Consider the following 22,648-nt stretch of genomic DNA (forward strand, 5'->3'; position numbering starts at 1 on the left):
GCCCAATTTATCCTTTACTTCAGATGAATTATTCCAGTACTATTTTTCTTCTATAACCTTTGGTTTCCCCTTATTCCTGCCCTATCTTTTCCCCGTTTTGTTAATTATTTACTTGTTTTCTGATGTCAACATTTTCTGTGTCACTTGATATGCATATGGTTGTACTGGCAGGGTTCTGGAGGGCCCACACATTCCAGAACCATTGAGTGGGTGAGCGGATGATCTTTGGATGGCTTCTGCCCCCCGGGGGCTCTTACAAATGAACCAGATGTTGAAAATGACTTTGCCTGTCATACTTTATTACAGTAACCTTCAAGAATCCACTCATCAATGGCCGGTGAGCACAATCACGAGGACAGCCTTGTCTACGGCTACATCGATTACATTGTCTGTGTCTGTGAATCCCTCAATGACAGAATCTCCAGCGATGATGCTATCAATGTAATTTTTGTCATCAATCCATAGACCCATGGCTCTGTCCACCACGCCATTGACAACAACCATGCAGGACATCATGGGGCTTTCAGGCTTCCTATCTCTTGCAGTCCTATCACTTTACAACCTACACTTCTGGAGACAACTCATAGGAAATTCTCAATCCTATAGAGGAAATCAGCACCGACAAGAGTCCTCCCAAATGCAAGGACAATCTAGTAAACAGGCCTGACTAAACTGCAGAACCACCTCTCCGCTTCCACACTGGGCTTGCACCTCTCCCATTGAAAAGATTGCAGAATATATCAGGAAACGTTTGAGGGCACCGTTGAGCAAGCAAGCAAGAAGCAAGCTGAAGGCGCAATGCCTGAGGCCGAGCGTGCCGGACGGGGTGGCGGAGACCCCGAAGATTGACGACAGGATAATCACGTTCCTGGGCAGATATGGCAGGGACGTGAAGAGAGACATTGACAGATCCTGGAGGTCCTGTCAGGATAAACTACTGGACATTTTGGGGCCGATTACAAAAATCTGGCAGCTGGCTGAGGAAGCTAAAACTAAGAAGGAGCCCATGGTTCCAGACATTGTGGCTGGTTGGGCGCAGAGGACCCTATGCCTGTTGGCTAACGCCAACACAGCGCTAGCCACAGAGAGGAGAAGGTCCATTTTAATGAAATTGGACACCAGGCTAGGTGAGCTGGCGACCTCAGAACAGGCGACAGCAGTCAGGGCAAGCTGTTTGGAGACTCCTTTATCAAGGATATGGCAAAGTTTGCCAGTACATATGTGTCCACGGACAGAGCCCAATCTTCATTGAAGAACATTTTGGACGAACATTTTATGACAGGGCTGGAGGAGGAAAGGCCCGCTCGTCCAGCCGCGGCCAGTATAGAAGGTCCTATGGTGACAGATCTAATTGAAAGCAAGAAGAGCAAAGGTCAAACCTCTTCTTCCCTTCCAGGGGAAGAGCCAGGGATAGAGGTTGGAGAAGTAACAATAGACAACAGCATCAGAGTAAAAGCAGTAAGAAAGGTAGATGTGAGTATCCCTCCAGTAGGAGGGGGAGTGGAGTTGCATGTAGAAAAATGAGAGGAGATATCCTTGATGCGTGGGAGAGACAGACTGTGCAAGGCTTTCAGTTGGAGTTCTGGCGAGAACTTTATCAGGTAAGGTTGCCAAGGCAGATAAGATTCAGCAAACAGGAAGAAGAACTTCAGCTACTCAAGGTAAAAAACGCAATAGGTCCAGCCTCAGAAGGTCTGGGAGGTTTCATAAGCAACCTGTTTTTAGTGAAAGGGAAAAACAAGGTAAGACCGGTGATAAATCTAAAAGGATTGAATTATTTCCTAGTGTACAGGCACTTCAAGATGGAAGGTATTCATCTTTTAAGAGATGTCCTCCAGAAGGGAGATCGGTTGGCAAGGATAGACCTCAGAGATGCATACTTAACGATTCCGATTCAAAGGGATCAGAGGAGGCTATTGCAGTTTATATGGAAAGGACAGAAATGGGAGTTCAAATGTCTTCCGTTTGGTCTGGCTTCAGCTCCATGGTGTTTCACCAAGCTGTTGAAACCTGTGGTAAGATACCTGAGAGAGCGGGGGATCAGAATGATTATTTATCTGGACAATATCTGCCTGATGTGTCAGGACAAAGCGATTCTAGTAGAGCGGGTTCGAATAACTGTGGTTTTGTTGCAGCAACTGGGGTTTTTGATAAACTGGGAGAAATCGGAATTAGAGCCAGTGAAGGAAATGGAATTCCTAGGCTTCAGTTTAGAGACAACACAGGTTTCTCTCAAACTCCCATCAGAGAAGGTGAATTCAATCAAAAAGGACATAAAGTGTATGATGACAAAGCAGGAGATTTCATTGAGGGAAATAGCGCGATTGGAAGGTCGTCTGTCATCATCAATGCAGGCGATATTTCCAGGACCTCTGCACTACAGAGCGTTGCAGAGGCTGAAGATAGATCATCTCAGGAGAGGTCTATCTTACGAACAGAAGGTGGTTATGTCCCAGGAGGCGAAGTTGGAACCGGAATTGTGGTACTACCATAGGAGGCATGGAATGGCAGGGCGATATCTGGCTTATCCCCAGACTTGGTGATAGAATCGGATGCCAGTGGATGGGGATGGGGAGCCAGATGTGGAGACCAATCGACAGGGGGGAGATGGTCGAGCGAGGAGCTGGGTCTGCACATCAACTGCCTGGAGCTTCTGGCGCGATCCTTCGCAGTCCGGTGTTGGACTCGGGAAAGAGTGAATGGTGCCATTTTAATAAAGATGGACAATGTTTCGGCAGTCAGATATATAAATGACTGGGCGGAACGAGATTGAAGATGCTGACAGAGATGGCCAAAGAGTTTTGGCAGATATGCCTCCAGAAGGGAGTCAGTGTAAAAGCGGAACACCTGCCAGGAGATCTCAATCTGGTAGCAGATTGGAATTAGAGATACTTGAGGGACTCCAGCGATTGGCAACTGGACAACTCAGTATTTCAGGAGATAATGCATCTGAGACGTCCGTGTCAGACAGATCTGTTTGCGTCGAGATTGGACATGAAGATCTCCAGGTTTTACAGCTGGAGACCGGATCCGGAAGCGACAGTGACAGATGCATTTCTCCATGTTTGGGGACCAGCAAGAGAATATGCTTTCCCTCCGTTCGCCATGATAGCGCATACAGTGGCACAAGTCAGGCGACAAGAAGCTACGGTGGTTCTAGTGACACCAGACTGGAGAGGTCAGGCTTGGTTTCCGGACCTTCTGGAGTTGTCTTACGAGGCTCCAATTCTGTTGCCACGCAGAGAGGACATATTGTTAAACCCATCAGGAGAAACTCACCCATTGGTGAGGTCAGGGAATTTGAACCTGATAGCATGGGCGATTTCAGGGAAAATTGGTCTAAGCCAGGACTTTCGGGGACGGCTCAGGAGTTTATTAGAGAGTCATGGGGCCCCAGCTACTGGGAAGGCCTATAGAGTGGCATGGAGAAAGTGGAGTGATTGGTGTATGGAGAGAAAGGTTTATCCTGTACGAACAGATGTAGTTCACATAGTGAATTTTTTAGCAGCACAAGCGGCTCAGGCAAAGGCTTACAGGACCATTAACAATTATAGATCGGCGATATCGTCAGGTCATGTGTACATTGAGCGCCCTCTGGTATGTAGGCTTCTGAAAGGGATCAGATGCGTGAGACCACCCACACCTAAATATTCTCATTTGTGGGATGTGGGTGTGGTATTAAAGATGTTTGAGACTTGGCCAGACAATGAGTATTTGTCTAGGAAAGCTCTGTGGGCCAAGTTAACTACTTTGTTATGTTTGATTTCATGTGAAGGCTTTAGAGGTAAATAGGAAATCCTTTTCACCTTCAGGAGTAGTATTTTATATAGAGAAGAGAACAAAGACAACCATTAAATCGGTTGAGTATATTTCTTTTCCGGGGAAACCTAAATTGTGTCTAGTTAGATGCTTGAAAGTGTATGAAGACAGAGCGAATAGGGTGAGACCTAATGGGGAATATCAATTGCTGATAGCTATTAGGAAGCCTTTTAAAGCAGTAGCATCAGCCACCTTGTCTAGATGGGTAAGGTGGTGCATGGCAGAGGCAAGCATAGATGTAGCTCAGTTTGGGGCACATTCCACAAGGGGTGCTATGGCGTCGTCTGCCTTTACGGCAGGAGCCCGCCTAGAAGATACTTTGAAGGCAGCAGACTGGTCTAATGAGGAAACGTTTAAGAATGTTTATTTTAGACCGGTAGAACAAGTAGTGTCGTTGGTGGTAAGTAAGCTTTAAACGAGCATAATCTGAGCCTCCGAGTCTTGACATAGAATACAGATTTTCCATACATTCATTACAGAAAGTCATGATTCTATTAAAGACTTGGAGGCGAAAGATTATTCCACCCAATTTCAATCGCTACAATTAAGAAATGTAAATATGGCATTTGGAAAATAATGTGATGTTGTATTTGATATGGTAATGTGATTGTTGTGCGATTGCCCACCCGTTCATGATGAGATTGGTGATGGTTTATACATGTTTCAACAGGGGCGGAGCAGAAGACAACGCCTTCAGAGGGGAACAAGTTGAAGTTAAAGTCGTCTACTGGTTGGGGTGCAAGTTTGGATGTTCGTTCAGCAAAAGAAAGAGGAAGGACTATGGTGACAGCTAGTATTATAGAGGATGTGCAAGGTGTAACTGGACTGTGAAATTACGTGATTTTAACAATTTATGCAAAAAGGACTACAAATTCAATGGTTTTGTTGGGAATTGTAGTTTTTGATGTTATTGTTTTTTCATAATTGTTTTTGTTGAACTTTGCTGCTCGAGTAGTAAAGGGAAGTTGTGAGCATAATCTTTCACCTCGGAGTCTTTAATAGAATCATGACTTTCTTTAACGAATGTATGGAAAATCTGTACTGCCTGGTGTGTGATGAACAATGTTCATCCTTTGAGTTTCCAGCCACTGGATGTGCTGCTGTACCTTCTATCACTGGCACATAGTGGCCTGGCACATTCTTCAGTTAAGGTCCACCTGGCTGCTATATCAAGAATAACCCGCAACTCGCAGTGAGCACAGCGCCGAGTCAAGGAATTCTTCACAGGCCATTTTCATGCATTTCCATCAATGCGCAAGCCCACCCCCACCTAGGAACTCAATGTGGTATTTTCTAAGTTTATGAGCCCAAACCTTGAGCCCTTACATAAGGTGGGTATCAAATTCCTGTGCTGGAAAATGGTGTCCCTGGTTGCCAGTACCTCTGCCAGGAGAGTGGGGGAGATCAGAGCTCTGTCCTGTAAACTGCCCTATTTGGTTATCCACAAACCCAGCAAATGTGCTAATCTTACCTTAATGCCGAAGGTTCCTTCATTCTTTCATCTTAACAAACCATCAGTCCGGGCCAATTTTCTACAGCTCTGTCTATTTTGGACGAACGTTGTTTGCATTTTTCGGATGTTCTGAGGGGTTTGAAATATTATGTAACACGCACCAAACAATTTGTCAAATCACCCCTGCTGTTCCTAGCTTTTGGTCACATTGCAATGGGCAAAGGACTTTCTAAAGCCTCCATTTCCAGATGATTGTCTGCCTGAATTTCATACCACCATTGCATCACCAACAGACCACTTCCGGTTAGGCTGAGGGTGCACTCCACCACTGCCTTCCTCTACAGGGTCCCGATGGCAGACCTCTGCAGAGCAGCGACGTGTGGATTGGTACACATCTTCCCAAGGTTCTACTGCATCGACAGAGACTCTGCAGAGGAGTCCAGGTTGGGGCAGGTTGTACTTCGCAAACAACAGGAGTTACAGGTAAGTAAGTAAGTAAGTAAGTACAGGTAAGTAACACATTCCTTTTTGGTGTATGGGGAGCTTCTCGAGCTATTACCTGTATTGCACCATTCCTTAACTGAAACAAGTTTCAACTGCTGTTGCTTCTGCTCTGTTTTTCGCTTGCATATGAAGCTTGAGCTATTTCTACCATTGCTGTATATGTTTAGTGGGAAAGAAGCCTGCACTGCTTCTACCAGCAGTTTGTCGATGCATTTCTGCAAGGACAATACGTATGTGTATCTTAATAATTGTGTATGTTTGTATGGCGTTTGGTAAGGGCAAGCTTAATGTTAATTATGTATAATCTTGATTTATGCAGTCCTTGGGGGTCATTCCGAGTCCGGCGTTAAGGGAAAAACGAGGCCGGTAAAGGAATAACGACTTCCTTTACCGTTACGGGCCATTCTGACCCGCCACACCGTTATTTACGCCACCGTAAACTACAATGGCGTAAATAGCAGACCAGTGTCGCGCCCCCGACACACCGTCGTGGAAATAACGGGAAGGCGTAAACCATCTCTGATTCCAAGCAAAGCGAACACGGAAATAACGACCTCCACAAGGGCGCAAAGTACCTTACCGCCATGGCGTTAATACCGGCATCGCGGGGAAGGTGTTAACAACCCTGATCAGTGTTTGGAAGAGGAACAGGTGCACCCAATCAGCACAGGTGGAGGCAATAGAGTCTGGCACAGCACAAAAGGAGCATACCCACACACCACACCCCCTCCCACACCAAGATGATACCAATTGTAGCAGCATTCCTGGAGCTGGAGGCCCTGCTTGCAAGGCAGCAACTACGACAACAGCAACAACAGCAACCACAGCAACCACAGCCCCCACCACAGAGGATACACAGGAGGAGAAGGAGGGTGAGACAGGGCCAGCATGCCCTACCGGTGCAGCCACCATTACCACGCCGGCAGCCCCCAATTCCCCGCATCAGAGCCACCCCCTTCAACCTCACACCAGAGCAGATCCACACCCTGTACCGGCTTGACTGGGACACCATAACCACCATAGTGGCCCTAATACATACCGACATAGTGAGCCTCATAGAAATCAGCACTGCCATCCCCCCTCTACTAAAGGTAGTGTCCGTGCTCCACTTCCTTGCCACAGGCACCTACCAGCATACAGTGGGGCACATGCATGGCATTTCACAGCCAATATTTTCCCGGATACTCAACCAAGTGCTGGATGCCCTCCTCAAGCACAGAAGGGACTACATATGCCTCCCCCGGACTCCACAGGAGATATATGATACCAAAGCTGCCTTCCATGCACTTGCAGGCATGCCAAATTGCATAGGTGCCCTCGACTGCACCCACGTAGAATTGGTGGTTCCTCATGCCATGGAGGTGCCGTATCGCAACCGCAAGCAATACCACTCCATCAACGTCCAGATGGTGTGTAATGCCAGTAAAGCCATCACACAATGCAATGCTCGGTACCCCGGATCAACTCATGACTCCTTGGTCCTGCGGAACTCAACACTACCAGGCTACATGGACCGACATGCCGGACAACGTACCTGGCTGCTTGGTGAGTAACCGTAATGGGCCATGGCAGTGCATTGGGGCTCTGAGTAGGTTGTCAGCATACCCCACTGTGAAAGGGGTTGGGGAGATGCATACTCCACCCGGGAGGGAAAGTGGGGGGGGGATGCATACTCCACCCGGGAGGGAAAGTGGGGGGGATGCATACTCCACCCAGGAGGGAAAGTGGGGGGGATGCATACTCCACCCGGGAGGGAATGTCAACGCCATTGTACGTTGTGCACCTCACAGAACACTGTGCCCCATGACAAGTGGCACGCCACATTACCACCTAACCACACAGTTGTGAATACGAGCCAACACCTAATGGTACCTGACAAACAGTTACCCTGGCCAAAGACCACGACACATGCACCACACATCGGTGGACCTTACACACCGTAAGGTCATCGTGCACCATGCAGTGCAATAGCACCATGTCGCTGACTCCTGCATCTCAACACAAAGGACAGTCATCCATGGGAGTGCATAGAGGTTAGTCTAACAGGGATCCTACTGCGTGTGACTGGTTCGGCACCTCGATAGGATAGCTGCCAATCACCATGATAGGGATCAGTGCTGAATGAAGGGTATGCTACCAACTACTACCAACACACCCTTACAGCAGGTCTTACGCAAGTCATCAATTAATGCAGTCCAACACTGCTGCATGCATAAACGATGCACATGCCACAAGACATGAGTGCGCACCATGACCCATCAGGGAGAAGCTACCCCCTCCATCATTCCATTGGCCAGCACACATGGCCGGACCAGTAATGGGTTGACTGTATCCAGGGACATGTGTGCATGGCCAGTCATCACACGCTGCAATGTAAGACTAGCACAGTTCTCCACCATGAATGTACTAACACTTACCTTCATTCCACTCTCATGCAGGTGATGCTGGCTACCCTTTGAAACCGTGGCTCATGACCCCGGTCCGCAACCCCCAAAACAGGCACGAGGAGGACTATAATAGATCTCATACCCATACACGGGTGGTCATAGAGCAGGCCTTCGGCCTTCTGAAGGCACAATTCCGTTGCCTCAGCCGGTCAGGTGGGACCCTCATCTACAGCCACGAGAAGGTGTCCAAGATCACCATGGCATGTGTAATGCTGCACAACATGTGCATCCGTCGGAACGTGCCACTGCCCCCTGACGTGGGACTGCTACCACCAGATGAGGAGGAGGAGGAGGTGGAGGAAGGAATGGCAGAACAGCAACACGGTGCCGATGCACGGGAGGGACGTTCCGTGCGACAAGCATTGATCAAGCAATATTTCTGAATCACAAGTCAGCTGAGCGGGTGAGGATGACAGGGCATTGGGCACTGGGTGTGGGGATTCATGTACTACATGCACTGTGAGACATTAAAAGACACATGCACAATAATGAATGTCCACTCTGTATTGTAGGATAGACCAAACTGTGTATTGTATGATGATGTCCAAACGTGTACAACAGATCCTTCATCCTCACCCCCCTCCGCCTCCCCCCCAACTCCCACACACACCCTCAACCCCCTCCCCCCCCCAACTCCCACACACACCCTCAACCTCCTCACCCTCCCCCCCAACTCCCACACACACCCTCACCCCCCTCACCCTCGCCCCCAACTCCCACACACACCCTCAACCCCCCCCTCCCCCCACAACAACCCCACAATGTTCCCATCAGGGCAGCATTGGCCACATGTGTGTGGCTGCACCGTCAATGGGCCCTGCCAGAGCCTGGGGCATCCCTTCCATTCCGGTGCAGTGTGCGCAGTGACCTACGGACCGGGCTGGTCTGCGTGGAGGAGCTCTGGGAGGGTGGCACCTCCTGCTGGGGCTGTGGTCTGGGGGGTGCTGCCTCCAGGGCATCAGCAATCCTGCCAAGCATCTCACAGATGCGGTTTGTGCTGGTACTGATGATCTCGCCCAGAGCCTGAAGGTTATTATGAAGCACCAACCCTGATTCCCGGTTGTCCCGGAGAAACTCCTCTATCATGCCCGTGAGGTGCTGGCAGCGCACTGTTTCTGCAGCCGATGTGGGTGATGTGGTCGGCAGGCTTCGTGTTGTTGTGCCTGCAGGACTTTCAGGACTTCCTGCAGGGGAAGTGGGCTCATGACAGATAGGTGTATCCCCTTCGCCTGTGAGCCCTGGGCCGTCACTCGACCCAGGGTCGCTATGGGCAACCTGGCTGTACGAGGGAGTGTCTGGGCTCTGTACATAGTCATTGGGCTCCTCCACATTGTCAATGGTGTTTGGTGATGTGCTGCCTGGCTCATCGAGGATGCACATGGCAGCATTCTCCCCTGACGCACTCGATTCCTCATGGTGCAGCGTGGGGCATGTGTCCCGCAGAACTGCAGGCATGTCCAGGGCCGCGGATCGGGGTTGTGTACCCTCCATGGGGGTTGCTGGGGCAGGTGGTGTGGCATGTGCCTTCTTCCTGCTTGCAGGTGTGCGCTGTCCCCTGCCTGTGCCCCGGGAGGTACTTGTCCGGGGGCCTTCCTGGTCCTCACTTTCATGACCAGTGCCTGTGGGGGGCAAGAGAGAGACGGCATGAGCAATGATCTGGGGGTCAGAATTACTTCCAGACAATGGTATTACGATGGGATAGCAGCGTTTTGGTGACATTTGGGTGCTGAGTGGGACTGTGATCTTTGCTTGGATGGGAAAAGCATACTGTCGGCAGGGTCACTCATGTTGGCGGAGTACTGTGGTGACTGACATTGACCAGCTTTTTGTGTGGCATGCCCAATATGGGTGTCAGCCTTGCACCTGACATCATCCTGGGTCCCAGTTGTTATGGCATCATTGGAGGGGGGAGGAGGGGTTTACCCAAACATGATGTGACTGCTTGACCAGCCCTTGGCGATGACTTGCATTAGGGATGCATGTACTGTTTACACTCATGGCACTCACCTGCGTCAGCTGATGAAGGATCACCGCAATCCATATTGCCGACACCTTCGATGGCTTCTGTGCCCATCATCTCCACACATGTTTCCTCCCAGGGCATCATTTTTATGGGTGAGGCTGGGCCTCCTCCTGTCTCTAGGGCCAGATTGCGGTTTGCTGAGAGGATGGCCCGCACCCTCAGACGGAGGTCATCCCAGCGTTTGCGGCAATGCGTCGTGCTGCGGGGGGTGTTTCCGACAGCGCTCACCCTCTGCGAGACCAGCTCCCATATCTCCTTCTTCCTGAGGATGGTGGGCCTGCGCATGTCGCTGCTGAAAACAATCTCAGCATGTTCATGCAGAGTATCGACGAGTACCTGGAGCTCATCCTGGGAGAATTTCTCCTTCCTGATGCGCGCAGCACCCTTTTTTAATGCTTTTGGCATGATGCTGGTCTCTGGAGTCTATTTTGCCTATCACAATATGCCCACGAGTCCTGTATGGAGAGGATTGCAATGGATTGTGATTTTAAAGATGGCCGCCATGGTGCTTCCCGTTCCTGTTCGATGACGTAATTTCCGTCTACGGTTTTTACCGGTGCCCGTAATTTACGGTCATCGTTAATTACGGGCACCGCTATTTACGCACTACGTGGAGGGCGATGGTGTTAGTTACGTCTCGGTTGTTGTCGGTAAGGGGTTTGACGCGCCCTTTACCGGTATGGCGCTAGGGGGTTTACCGGCATGGCGGAAAGCTCGTGCCCGCAAGGTCGGAATATGGTGCTAATTACGCCCTGCTACCAACGCGGATACAGTATTTCCGCCATGCCGGTAAAGTCAGAAATTTAACGCGAACCTCGGAATGAGGCCCCTTGTTTCTAATCCTGTTAATTGGAGATAGCTTACATGCGTGTGTATAAGAGTGTGAAAATGATTTAATGTAATCATGCAAAAAAAAATACAATTCGTCTAATTTGTTGCCTGAGAGGTATACCTTACGGACCCTCGCACTGGTTGATCTCTTCATCTCTCAAATGAGCATTAATCAAACAACATTTCATGGAAAAGATTGATAGGAACACATGTTTACTGCCTTGTTTGGTATTTAAATTCATCCAATGTATTTAATTCCGTTTTAGTTCACACTCTTAACGTTTGCTGATCCCCGATATCTTGATGCCTGTCAACATGTTGCACTCATTCAGAGATTCTTTCGCAAGTAGCTTTCCTAAGTAGCGCTGTTAGCTGGCCGGAGCATATACTGCTTGCATTTGGAACGCTGGAAAAGTAACAACAGAAAAAACTTTGAGGAGCCCCGCCTCCTACCTACCCAGAAGCCCACATAACCCAGTGTGCGTGCGCATTTGCACGCGCGCGCTTTCGCAAGTAGCGTTCCTAAGTAGTGATGTTTGCTGGCCGGTGTGTATGATGCTTGCATTTGGAACGCTGGAAAAGTAGCAACGGTACGGACTTCCACCTTTGAAGAATGAAAGCAGAATATAAAGGACTTGATGACACTCTGCCTTTGTCCACATTAGGAGTTCACATAAGTTAATTTAACACTTATGTATTTTTCTCTGTTTAGGAAAATACTGTGTGGATTCCCGCCTCATACCTACCCAGAAGCCCACACAAGCTATGGTGCTCAAGTAGCTTTCCTAAGTAGTGCTGTTTGCTGTTCGTTGCTTCGTGCTCTATGATAGTGAAGAGCACTGGGGTGATTTACTTTTGTGCAGCGTGTGAATAGCAATTAGTAGCATTTATCTATAGTGAACTTGTGTTCTGTTGTCTGTGCCTGTGACAATTAGCAATCACTTGTTTAGGCACGAGACAGACTGTGAGAACAGCGGTGGGTGTGATTGAAGTCGCATCGCATCACCCTCTGTATGGTGACTCGTAACTTGTGCTAGGTGGCTTTTGTATAACGCACTCACGACTTAGTGCTTTTGGCTGGCCTAACGTTCGGTGTGGCGGTTCTATGGAACTAAGATCAGCCAACAGCCATAAATATACCGGAATGCCACATCATAGTCAACTACCGTTGAAACAGTCTGCAGGCGCAAGCCTTGTTGACCGTCGAGCACGCTCTAGTCGAGCGTGCTCATGTAAAACTATTTCACAACCGGGATTACTAACTGCTGGAAAATTAACAAAGATGACAAGCTTTTTTAGTTAAATTGAGCACACTAGGTGTGTGGTGTCAAACCCACTAACTGAAATTGAGGAAGAAAATAGTTGATATGAAATAGTTGAAGAAATTAACTCTAGTCTCCCTTGTATTGGCGCAATTTTGTTCTCCCAGGTGCTGCAGAGACCTAGTGTAAACATCCCGATGAACCAAAGAAACACTCCTCTCAGTGGGGGGGAATCCTCTGAAGGGAGTGGAATTAGTGAGATTTCCATCCCCCGCCTGAATGTCTCTCCACCTCTGATAAAAGCTGCAGTATCTTGTTGCTCTATGTCTCCTGTCAGTTCTTTGCAAGTACCGACTCTGAGAACAATCACTGAAAAAGGTATGACTGGGGTGTAACCCACAATAGATATATCCAATGAAATAGCTTCTGTTCCTAGTATAGAAGAGCATGAATATACTGAACACAAAGAGGATGGTACACTTCACGTCAGCAATAGTACGTTTTGCCCCAATAATGAGCTGCCTCTCGGTTAGTCTAGACACACAGCTAGTGAATACAATTTCTCCAAGGTCTGTTGAAATGGGTTTGAAAAATAATTTCAGTGACAGATTTGAGGTTGAACCCTCCACGGGGCAGATAATTCACAAAGAGCTACTCTCTGCTCAAGATGTATTCACACCTGAGTTGATGGTGACTAACTCGGAGGGGAGTGTATCTCATGTCAGCGTTTTTGACTCCCTGAATGACCTAAGCTTTGCTACTATGAATTCTGGGGAATTGTTTGAAGCTTTGGAAAACGACCCTGGTTGATACGTGCGACAACATAGAGCGCAAACCTGATGTGCACTCTCTGTTACTACACAAGAGTATCAATAGCGGTAGGAAAACTATCAAGGATAATAGTAAAAATACAGAACAGCTGGTGTCTAAGAAGGAGTTATCAGTGAGTAGTGGAAATATGATGTACCCCAAATTTGCTGTATCCCCTGTGGAAGTAAATGATAGATACACATTGATGAGAACAGAATTAACATCACCATTGACAATAACACATTTGTAACTAAAAATAGATCTCTCAAAAAGCTCAGTAAGAAAAGACTTTGAAGAAAAAGTACTCTCAAGCTGCAATGTATGGCAGTAAGACTTCCTGATACACAAATAATGGATGCATCATCACTGAAAATGTGGCTTCAAATATCGATAGCGAAACTATGATACAGCAACCATCAGAATCTAATTCTAAGATCCTCCAGAATAAGCCACGCCACTCTCCAGAGAATCAAACTGTGTCGGCGAACACATTGTGGCTGTAGATGCTAATTCTGAGAGACCTATTCCTAAAAGAGCTTAAAAAGTCCTACATACGCCTGTCATTAGATCCTTCATGGCCAGTCCCACTCAGATGGTGACTCCCCTATCCTCTCATGGTTGGCTAGGAACATGCAAAACAATGACTAAAAGAAAAAATAAGGCAAAAAAACATAGAGGAATATCTGATGCTGTTTTGGTAGACATACAAAATATATTTAAGGTGAGAAATAAAGATGAATGCGACAATATTGATAACATTGAATCTGTGCAGCTGGCTGCTAATACTGTAAAACCTGCAACCAAATCTGTTAGATTTGAGGAAAATCTTGACTTATGTAATAAGGGTGTGAATGGTGCCTATGTGGACGATCCCTCGAATTATACACTACAAATCCAGACAAATTATTACACTAAAAAATCGGTAGTGTTGAATTAGACGGCATATTCTTGATTTATGTAAATTTACAGTGTCCTTATGAATGGTGTCATCTTAAGATTTTAAAGTAGTAGATCAATTAGCGACTCCTATGAAAGTGACCACCAATATATGGTGCTCAGATATACTGACCCTTGAATATATCTTAAGCCACAGTAGTATTTTTGAGAATGTGTGCTACACGTGCAAGGAAATATCCATGAGCAAAATAAAAATTCTGAATTGCTCTCTGAGCGCCATAGGCGGCAGGGGCTGACAAAATTGTTAAAGATAAACATCTATCATCAAAAGAGCATATTACTATAGCCAATGATCATAGCAAAAACACGATAGAACAAGATCAATGTGCAGCAACACCTGAAAGCTATTGGCAAAGGTTGCCTATGCCATTTAAAACTAATTTTGAGAATCAATCTTGATGACACCGATGTGGTGCTATCATGGAATACGAGGGGGAATTCACATTACATTAGTGGCAATGGACTGTTGGCCAATATCCATTATTTTTGTATAGTTGCTGTACAGGAAACATGGCTATATGAACAATGCGAAATCGATGGCTGGTGCACTATACAAAGTTTGGCAAGGCCTATTGACCTCCATTAAGCATCCTTCGACAGGATCTAATACCATTTGGTCCACTACAATTGCATTGGCCGTGTTGGTAATTTGCAAATTGCCACGTATTCCCACATTACTAATAGTCAATATATAACCACCGAATGGTGCATTTAATAAGGTAAACATTGCTACGGTTACGAGAATCTTGGAAGAAAATGATCCACATACACCTTTCATTATTTTAGGAGATCTAAATGCCAAGATCGTATACTCGAATGACCAGGTGATAGAAAGGCAGTGTTCTGGACCAATAGAACATGGTTTTTCCAATACCATTGGTCAACCTTGGGCAAATTTATTCCTTAGAATCCAACTGATGATGTTGAATGGAAATTCTGCTGGGGATTGTAATTGTAGTGCAACGCAGGTAAGCGGATCCAGTCTGTCTACAGTTGATTATATAATTATTAAGAAAAGTGGCAACATCCTGGTGATGATATTATAACGTGCCTATACACAAGTGTGCTATGGATATGGCAGTAGGTTGTCGCGAGGAAAGCAATCATCTCCCCCTATACCTCCTGCTGTCTAGCGCCAAAGAGAATGATATATACCAATTGAATGGGAACATAGGCATTAACAATGCAGGGAATCAGATTATTTGGAACCCTTCCAAGTTAGAAAAAGGTAAATTAGTTGCAGACTAGGAGCTAACTAAATTCATAGAAAATCTGGCCTCCATACCTGATGATTGTATAAATGAAATGATTCAAACATTTGCACGGATGGTCCGCACTATCAAAGCAGCCACAATTCAAAAACCAAATATCTAACTAATAGTGAGAGATGGAATTCATGTCATGACAAGAAGAATCTCTATGGTGCCGAAATACAAAAGGCCAAAAAACAACTAAGATTAAAGAAATCTAAATGTATAGATTCTACTACAAAAATAAGATGAGCTAAAGGACAACATAAACTGTGTTTACGACATTATCAAGCACTGAAAGCAGACGAGATTTGGTGCACTGTAGCATTATTTGCTAGAGTAATAATAACCAAGGAATCTGGTCAGTTATTAACGGTACTAAGAAGAAAACTCTGCCTATAAATAGTGTGTCAGAACAAGACTGGTTTCTTCATGTAAAGAGGACACTTGGCGGACAGGCGTCAGATGAGTAAACTGTCCTGCCCAATGTGACCATCTGGCGGGGCAGCGATACTTTGGATAGCCTTATTAAATTAGTTAAGAACTTACACAGCTCTAGAGCTGTTGGCCCTGATGGCACATATAATGCACTGGTTTGGCAGTCTCCTGAAAAATGGCCACAACCGCTAAATATCTTGTTTCAATGGATAGGGAAGTATGGCCAAATCCCGAAATCTTGTCGAGAAAGTATAATTTTACCTAGCCACAAAAAAGGTGAAATGGAAAGATCCAGGCAACTACAGGATGCTCGCAATGCGGGACATCCCTGCAAACATTTTTGCCAAAATTCTTCTTGTTGAATTGAACCAATGGATAACCACGCATTGCATCCTTCCGGCTAATCAATCAGGTTTTCGGGCACTATCATCTACTACGCACAATATTGCTAACTTAGTGGCTGCTATTGAATTTTCTTGGCTTAGGCGCAAGTTGCCAGTTTATGCTGCATTTATAGATTTTACCACAGCATTTGATACCACTGTGCAAGAAAAACTATGGGTTAAACTTAAACCTTAGAGAATACCTGCAGGGTTGTTAAACATGATTTAATTATTGTATAGGGAAACATCTGTGAGAGTGCGTATAGACTGGGAAGGCTAACTATCTGAACCCAGAACGACATTGCGAGGAGTCCAGCAAGACTGCATTTTAGCAGCCACACTATTTAACCTATAATTAGCCGACCTCTCAGTTGAGCTCAATGAAACACCTTCCGATGATATAAAATTGGGCAACGTGAGGTCTGGCTGGTTGGGTTATGCTGATGACCTCCTGTTGTGAGACTACACCAGTAAAGGAGTACAGGCCAAATTGAATGCTTTAGAAAGGTTCACAGCTGTAAATGGTCTAAAAATCAACATTGGCAAAACCAAAGTTATCTTGTTTCTAGGCAAAACGAAACATTCTCGCTTTATGAATTCAAAGTGGTTCATTAATAACCAGCAGATTGAAACCGTAGAATGTTACAAGTGCTTAGGAGTGATAATAAATCACAAACTTTGTTGGAAACAACAACGGAATGAAACGAAAACGAAATGTATGAAATCTGCTATGGCATTGAGTAACTTCATTGGTCAACAAGGTTTTTTTTCCGTTAGCACTATTTTATTGTTATATTCAGCCAAGCTTTTACCCTTTTTACTTTATGCAGCAGAACGTTGGGGTGAAAGTTTTAAAAACAAAATGGAAAAGCTTGAAGCAAACATGTTAAGAATTTTTATTCAGAATGCGGACATTTTTATCCTGTGGATATATTTTACTGGAGTGTAACCGAATGTGTGCTAGTGATATTTTAGAATATAAAATGGCACTGTTATTTGTGAAATTAACCACGTTGGAGAATAACACTTTTATTGTTGAATTGATGAAAGCTTTTAACAAAATGGAGAAACAGCCGGACTTAAGTGCAATAGATTTGATTCGTAATGTGTACCTTAAATGGGCGAAGGAAAATGCCTATGCATGGCTTCAATATTCTCATGTAAAGGTTAAACACATACTAAAAATGTTGATACATGACTATGGCAAAGAGTGCAATATGATTAATCTTGCAATGAAAACCAATAGTGGTTTATTTTGGAGTTTTGGGTGAATGACGTGACAAAGGCAAAATATCAAACTGCCTTCCCAGACTGTAACACCATCAGGCAGTATCTTATTTTTAAGTTTAATATGTGTGACACATTAGAAATTTCGGGAGCAAAACATTGCATTACTAGGCAGCCAAGACTTTGCAGATTATGTGGTACATCTGATATAGAATCTGCGAAACACATTATATGTCACTATGAGAACCTTAATTTTTTTAGAACTAAATATCTGAAGGCATATGACAACACCTGTAATAATGAGAACATGAATGATATATGTGAATCTTTGCTATATGGAAAATGATATGAATCTTATCTTTCACATGATGAAGTGTTATGAATTAATTTGATCTATTTTAAAGGAATTGTCACTCAGCACTCTGTTTTCATAGAAACTGATTTTTATGGTGATGATTTTATTTGTCAATATGTGTTACAATTGGAATTTTGCTATGTTTACTTGGATATCTTTGTTGGCTGTGTACATATTAATCAATCAATAAATAAATCAATAATCTTGATGTATTCAGTCCTTGTTTGTAATCCTGTCTGAGTTGGAGTAGCTTACATGTATGTGTATAAGAGTGTGAAAATGATTTAATCTAATCATGCTAAAAAATACCATTTGTCTAATGCGTTGCCTGAGACGTATACCGTACATACCCTCACACTGATTGATCTCTTCATCTCTCAAATGAGCATTAATCAAACAACATTTTGTAGAAAAAAATGATAGGAACACATGTTTACTGCCTTGTTTGGCATTTAAATTCATCAACTTTACTTGTATATAGGTGCAACACAGGGCCATTATAAATTCTGCCTTGTGCAAAAGTTAAGCAAATTAATTTAGCACAAATTTTGCTGCTTATATGATAGTGAATGGAGAAAAACGGTCTTGTTCCAATATGCATTATCTAAAAAAATGTACACTAAGACAAAATTAAGCAGACTGATGTTTTTACATACAATGCTTGATTTGTAATATAAAAAAAACGTTTGCTGCATTACTTTTGATGCCTGTGGGCTCCAGCGCATTATACACTAAGGGCCTCATTACGACCCTGGCGCTCCCGGGTTGAAGGGGGACGGTACAGCACCGGCCCCCTTCAATCCGGGAGCACCGATTACAAGCTTCCCATCGCGGGACCCGGATCGCACGCATGGTAAAACCAGGCATGCTTTCCGGGTCCCGCGAGGGCAAGAGGGAGGCAATAACGGGCCAGATGTAATCTGCCCGTTATTAGCTCCCTCCCCATTCCCATTGAGCCCTATGGGGGCTCAAATGGGAATGGGGAAGGGTTCCTGCATGGAGGACTTACCGGGTCCTCCTATCTCGGAGCAACCCGGTAAGTCCCCATTGCAGGAACGCGGTAATGGAGCCCGGAACGGTGGCAGCCATAGCTCCATGGCCCCAAATAAATGAACATCGTACAAAAAACAGTCTACTTCATTATTTTTCCCTGGTGCATGTCTTCCTATAGAACACCCCAAAAACATGTCACTTGAGGCAACTTTTTAACATCATATACAACAAGCTGCCTGCCCTGGTCAAACAAGGAATATAAATAATCAGGCTTCTTTATCACACGTGTTAATTTTCTTGTGTGTGCTTAAATCTTGTCAAATCCAGATGAGAATTTACAGAGATAGGAAGTTGTTCCATTTCTGGCTTTCAGGCTGACATTGAATTGCAGTTTGGTACTTGTAGTCGTGTATTCATGATTGCAAAATCAAACAAGTGTTGTACCGGAAAGCAAATCACTTGAGTTAAAAAGGCAAGACTTGCAAAATGTCACCTGGGAGCTTTGTTTCTACATAGGAATGACAAGTGAGTGTGAATTAAGGAATGCTGTAATGGTCGCAGAGGCTTTCAATGGACCTCACACAACAGAGAGGCTCCCGCTCAGGCAGCACCACAGGTAAGCCTCTGTTGCCGCTCGCCTCGAGGGAACCCCTGTCTCAGACAGAGGCCAGGCTTTAAAGGCTTGGAATGTTGCTTCTAGCCCATTTTTCCTTTCTACTTAAAGCTACCATACAGACAGAGCCGCTGTGATTCGCTTGTAGAGACAAATACCCAAAGCCCACCTCCCCAGCAGCCCATCAGATCCATGGGGCCTCACAGTTAAGGCTTATCACACTCTTTGTTTAAAGTAATGGTCCATTTAAGAACCTTTCTTTTGGACAAGGGTTTGAAAAGGGGCATTTTATTCTGAAAACACACACAAAAAGATGAGTTGCCTCCTAAATATGTCTTCTTTGAAGACAATTAGAATATGCTGACAATGTTCACTATCTGGGTAGTATTCACATGTCTGCATTTGGTGTGTTAAGTAACATTTTCCTTTTTGGGGGAAAATGTCACATTTCACTCGCATCACATAAAGCATGCCTTTGTCAAAGGATGCAAAAGGTTACCATTTCATATTATATTTTGTTAGGACTAAGTCTTGAAAGACAGCCTAAAAGCCATTGCTTATAATGTTGTAGAATTGCATTCTGGTATTTGTAGTCTTCAAGATGGGGTGAAAATAATGCAACATTTGCACTTTTTTTGTTTAACATATTTCTATAAGGATTACTATATTACTGCAGTCCTTTAATTATGATGTGGTTACTTTTCAAGTCCGATTTTTAAAACAGTATTGTTGAAAGCCAACCGTCGTGGTGAGGAGAGGAAAGGATCAGAGGGCAAATTTGTTGTGATGATTTACCAGGTCCATGGATAGGGAAAGAGAGTTTGCTGGACTGAAGATGATCTACCTGGCCCTGTGCTGATTCTCAGGGTACAAGTTGAGATTACATGCGGGTTGACAGAGTCTGCCACTTATTTCATCCCCCTTGAGTGTTTTTGAGATCAGTATGCAAAACAGCTTGTTTACAGTAAGATGGCAAGAGTGGTTGAGTGACCTAGCCACGCGTCACCACTGTCAAAATGACTCCTTAATGGAGGGGCTACTGGATGCAGTAAAATGGATGTGGCACTCAACGGCCAGTGGAAAAGATCTGATATCTGTCGTCCCGTGCTGCTGTCCTTTGAGCCAACTGACTAATTCTGTCTCCATGTCAGCGGCCGTCCATTTGAATAACGAGCTTCAAACAAAAATGAAGGAAACAAATAACAAAAAGCTCAAAAAATTGCAACTAGCAAACGCACAATCAGTAATGGTAGATAGTCTAGCAGCGTCAGCACCACAAATCATATCAGTTGAAATTCAATCAAAACTTCCAGAAGCAGAGATTTCAGACAATTCCCAAAAACTGGATGTTGAGCAAGCAAAGGTAATTACATCGCAGAGACCTCAAAATGAAACAGGAATGGTAGCGATTAAAATTGTCTCTTTTGGCATCTTTTCAGGTCCTGCCAAATCAATACAAGTTGCAAATGCTAAATCGTCTTTTTCTAAAAGGGAAAAAAAACAATAAATCAAGAGCGAAAACATGCATGAATGCACCCCTCTTGAACAGGCAACGCTCAAATGGCGAAAAAAGAAATTTATCAGAAACTTGACAACTCCTCCACGCCTTGACGTTGCCTTAAAAAGCGCCACGAAAGTCAGACTGGAAAAGTTGATAGAGAAAGGCGTCTCTACCAAGGAGTCAGAACGCTTACCGCACTCATCTGCCAAGCGCTGACGAGAAGAGTCAATTGCGTCAGAAGAAACCTCCTCAAGCCCCTCAATTGATTTGTGTGACCTCTCTACATATTCAATAGAGGACGATGACATCTCAGCGACATCTGACAGCCAGGGCGACGAATGTTCTCTGACCCGGTAGGAGATCCAAGCCGAAGTCGCTGTTCGGAAGTTAACAGAACATCGTTCCATGCTGCACGAACCCACAACGTCCACGGAAAAACAAAAAGAAAAATCATCGTCAGTGGTCTCTAACGTTCAGCGTCCAACAACAACGAAAAAAAAGACAACAAAATCAGAAGGAACTACTGCCTCAAAGTTTAATCCGAAACAAACTTCAGCTCACTTGCAGAAACATGCCCAGCTGAAGACTAATTCAAAAGATAGGTCAGCTGGGCTTTCAAAATCGAGCTGGTATAAATTGGAACTGGAAAATACCCTTGAGGAAAAAAATGAGGTAAACTTGAATCGAGCCAACATAATGAAGCTGCTACATTATGTCCCAGCGTTACGAAACATAACCTCTGATGACATAGCGATTGTAGAGTATAAATCAGAACGCAGAACTGATTGGGTCATCTTACACATGAAATCAAGACATGTAGCGAAACCACTGCTTGATGCCAAAGAAGATTTGTTGTTCTTTGGCTTCGATCTAACAACGTGTGAAGACCAGTTGTCATCTCAAGTTGACTTGTCAAAGGATCACCAAAATTCCATCCCCAACAAAAACAAAAGAGAAGATCTGTGGAATCAGCTTAGAGAGCAGTCATCGCTTTCATCCAATACAAACAACCAGAGCAGGAAAGTTTAGGACAACGTGGGGTCAAGATGCTTGACCTAGTTGTTAACCTCATGGAACACACGAGGATTCACACACATGTTTCAAATAGGATCAGCAGCGGTCATAAGTAGCCCAATAATTTGCCTGCAAGAAACATGGCTCCGTGATCTACCTACCTGTGATGAGTATTCCACTTTTCTAAATGCTGCTGGAAAAAATCTATTTGGCCGCCCTTTTTCTGGATTACTTACGCTGATAAAAAACACATTTGAATGGGATGTGATAAACATCTCAAACCCCAATTTGTTCGTGCACGCCTTAACCTTAGAATCCACACACGAAGTGGAACCTAAAAAGACAAAAACACTTCCTGATAATAAATACATACTGGAACCCTGCAATGATCACTGAATCGGTGCATCTAACATCAATCACCGCACAAATTGATGCCAGCTTTGAACAGTTTGATGACCCATTTTTTCTGATATGTGGCGACCTGAATTACTCATGGTTCAATCAAGAAAAAACACGAAACACATCGAATCTGCTTAAAATCTCAACTGAATCAGCAGATCGTGGTCTCAAATGGGAATATGTATTAAGTCTACACCATTATGCGATGTTGAATGGTTGCACTAAAGGTGACATCCCTGCAGCTGATACCTGGCACAGAGGAAACCTAAGAAAAACCTTAGACTACATATGGGTTTCTGAAAGTCTACACTGTCCCATCTCGAAGTTGACTACAATAAAATCATCAAAGAGTGATCACGACACCCTGAC

This window comes from Ambystoma mexicanum, chromosome 2p, assembly GCF_040938575.1.
Source record: "Ambystoma mexicanum isolate Mex_15411 chromosome 2p, UKY_AmexF1_1, whole genome shotgun sequence".
Taxonomy (NCBI): domain Eukaryota; kingdom Metazoa; phylum Chordata; class Amphibia; order Caudata; family Ambystomatidae; genus Ambystoma; species Ambystoma mexicanum.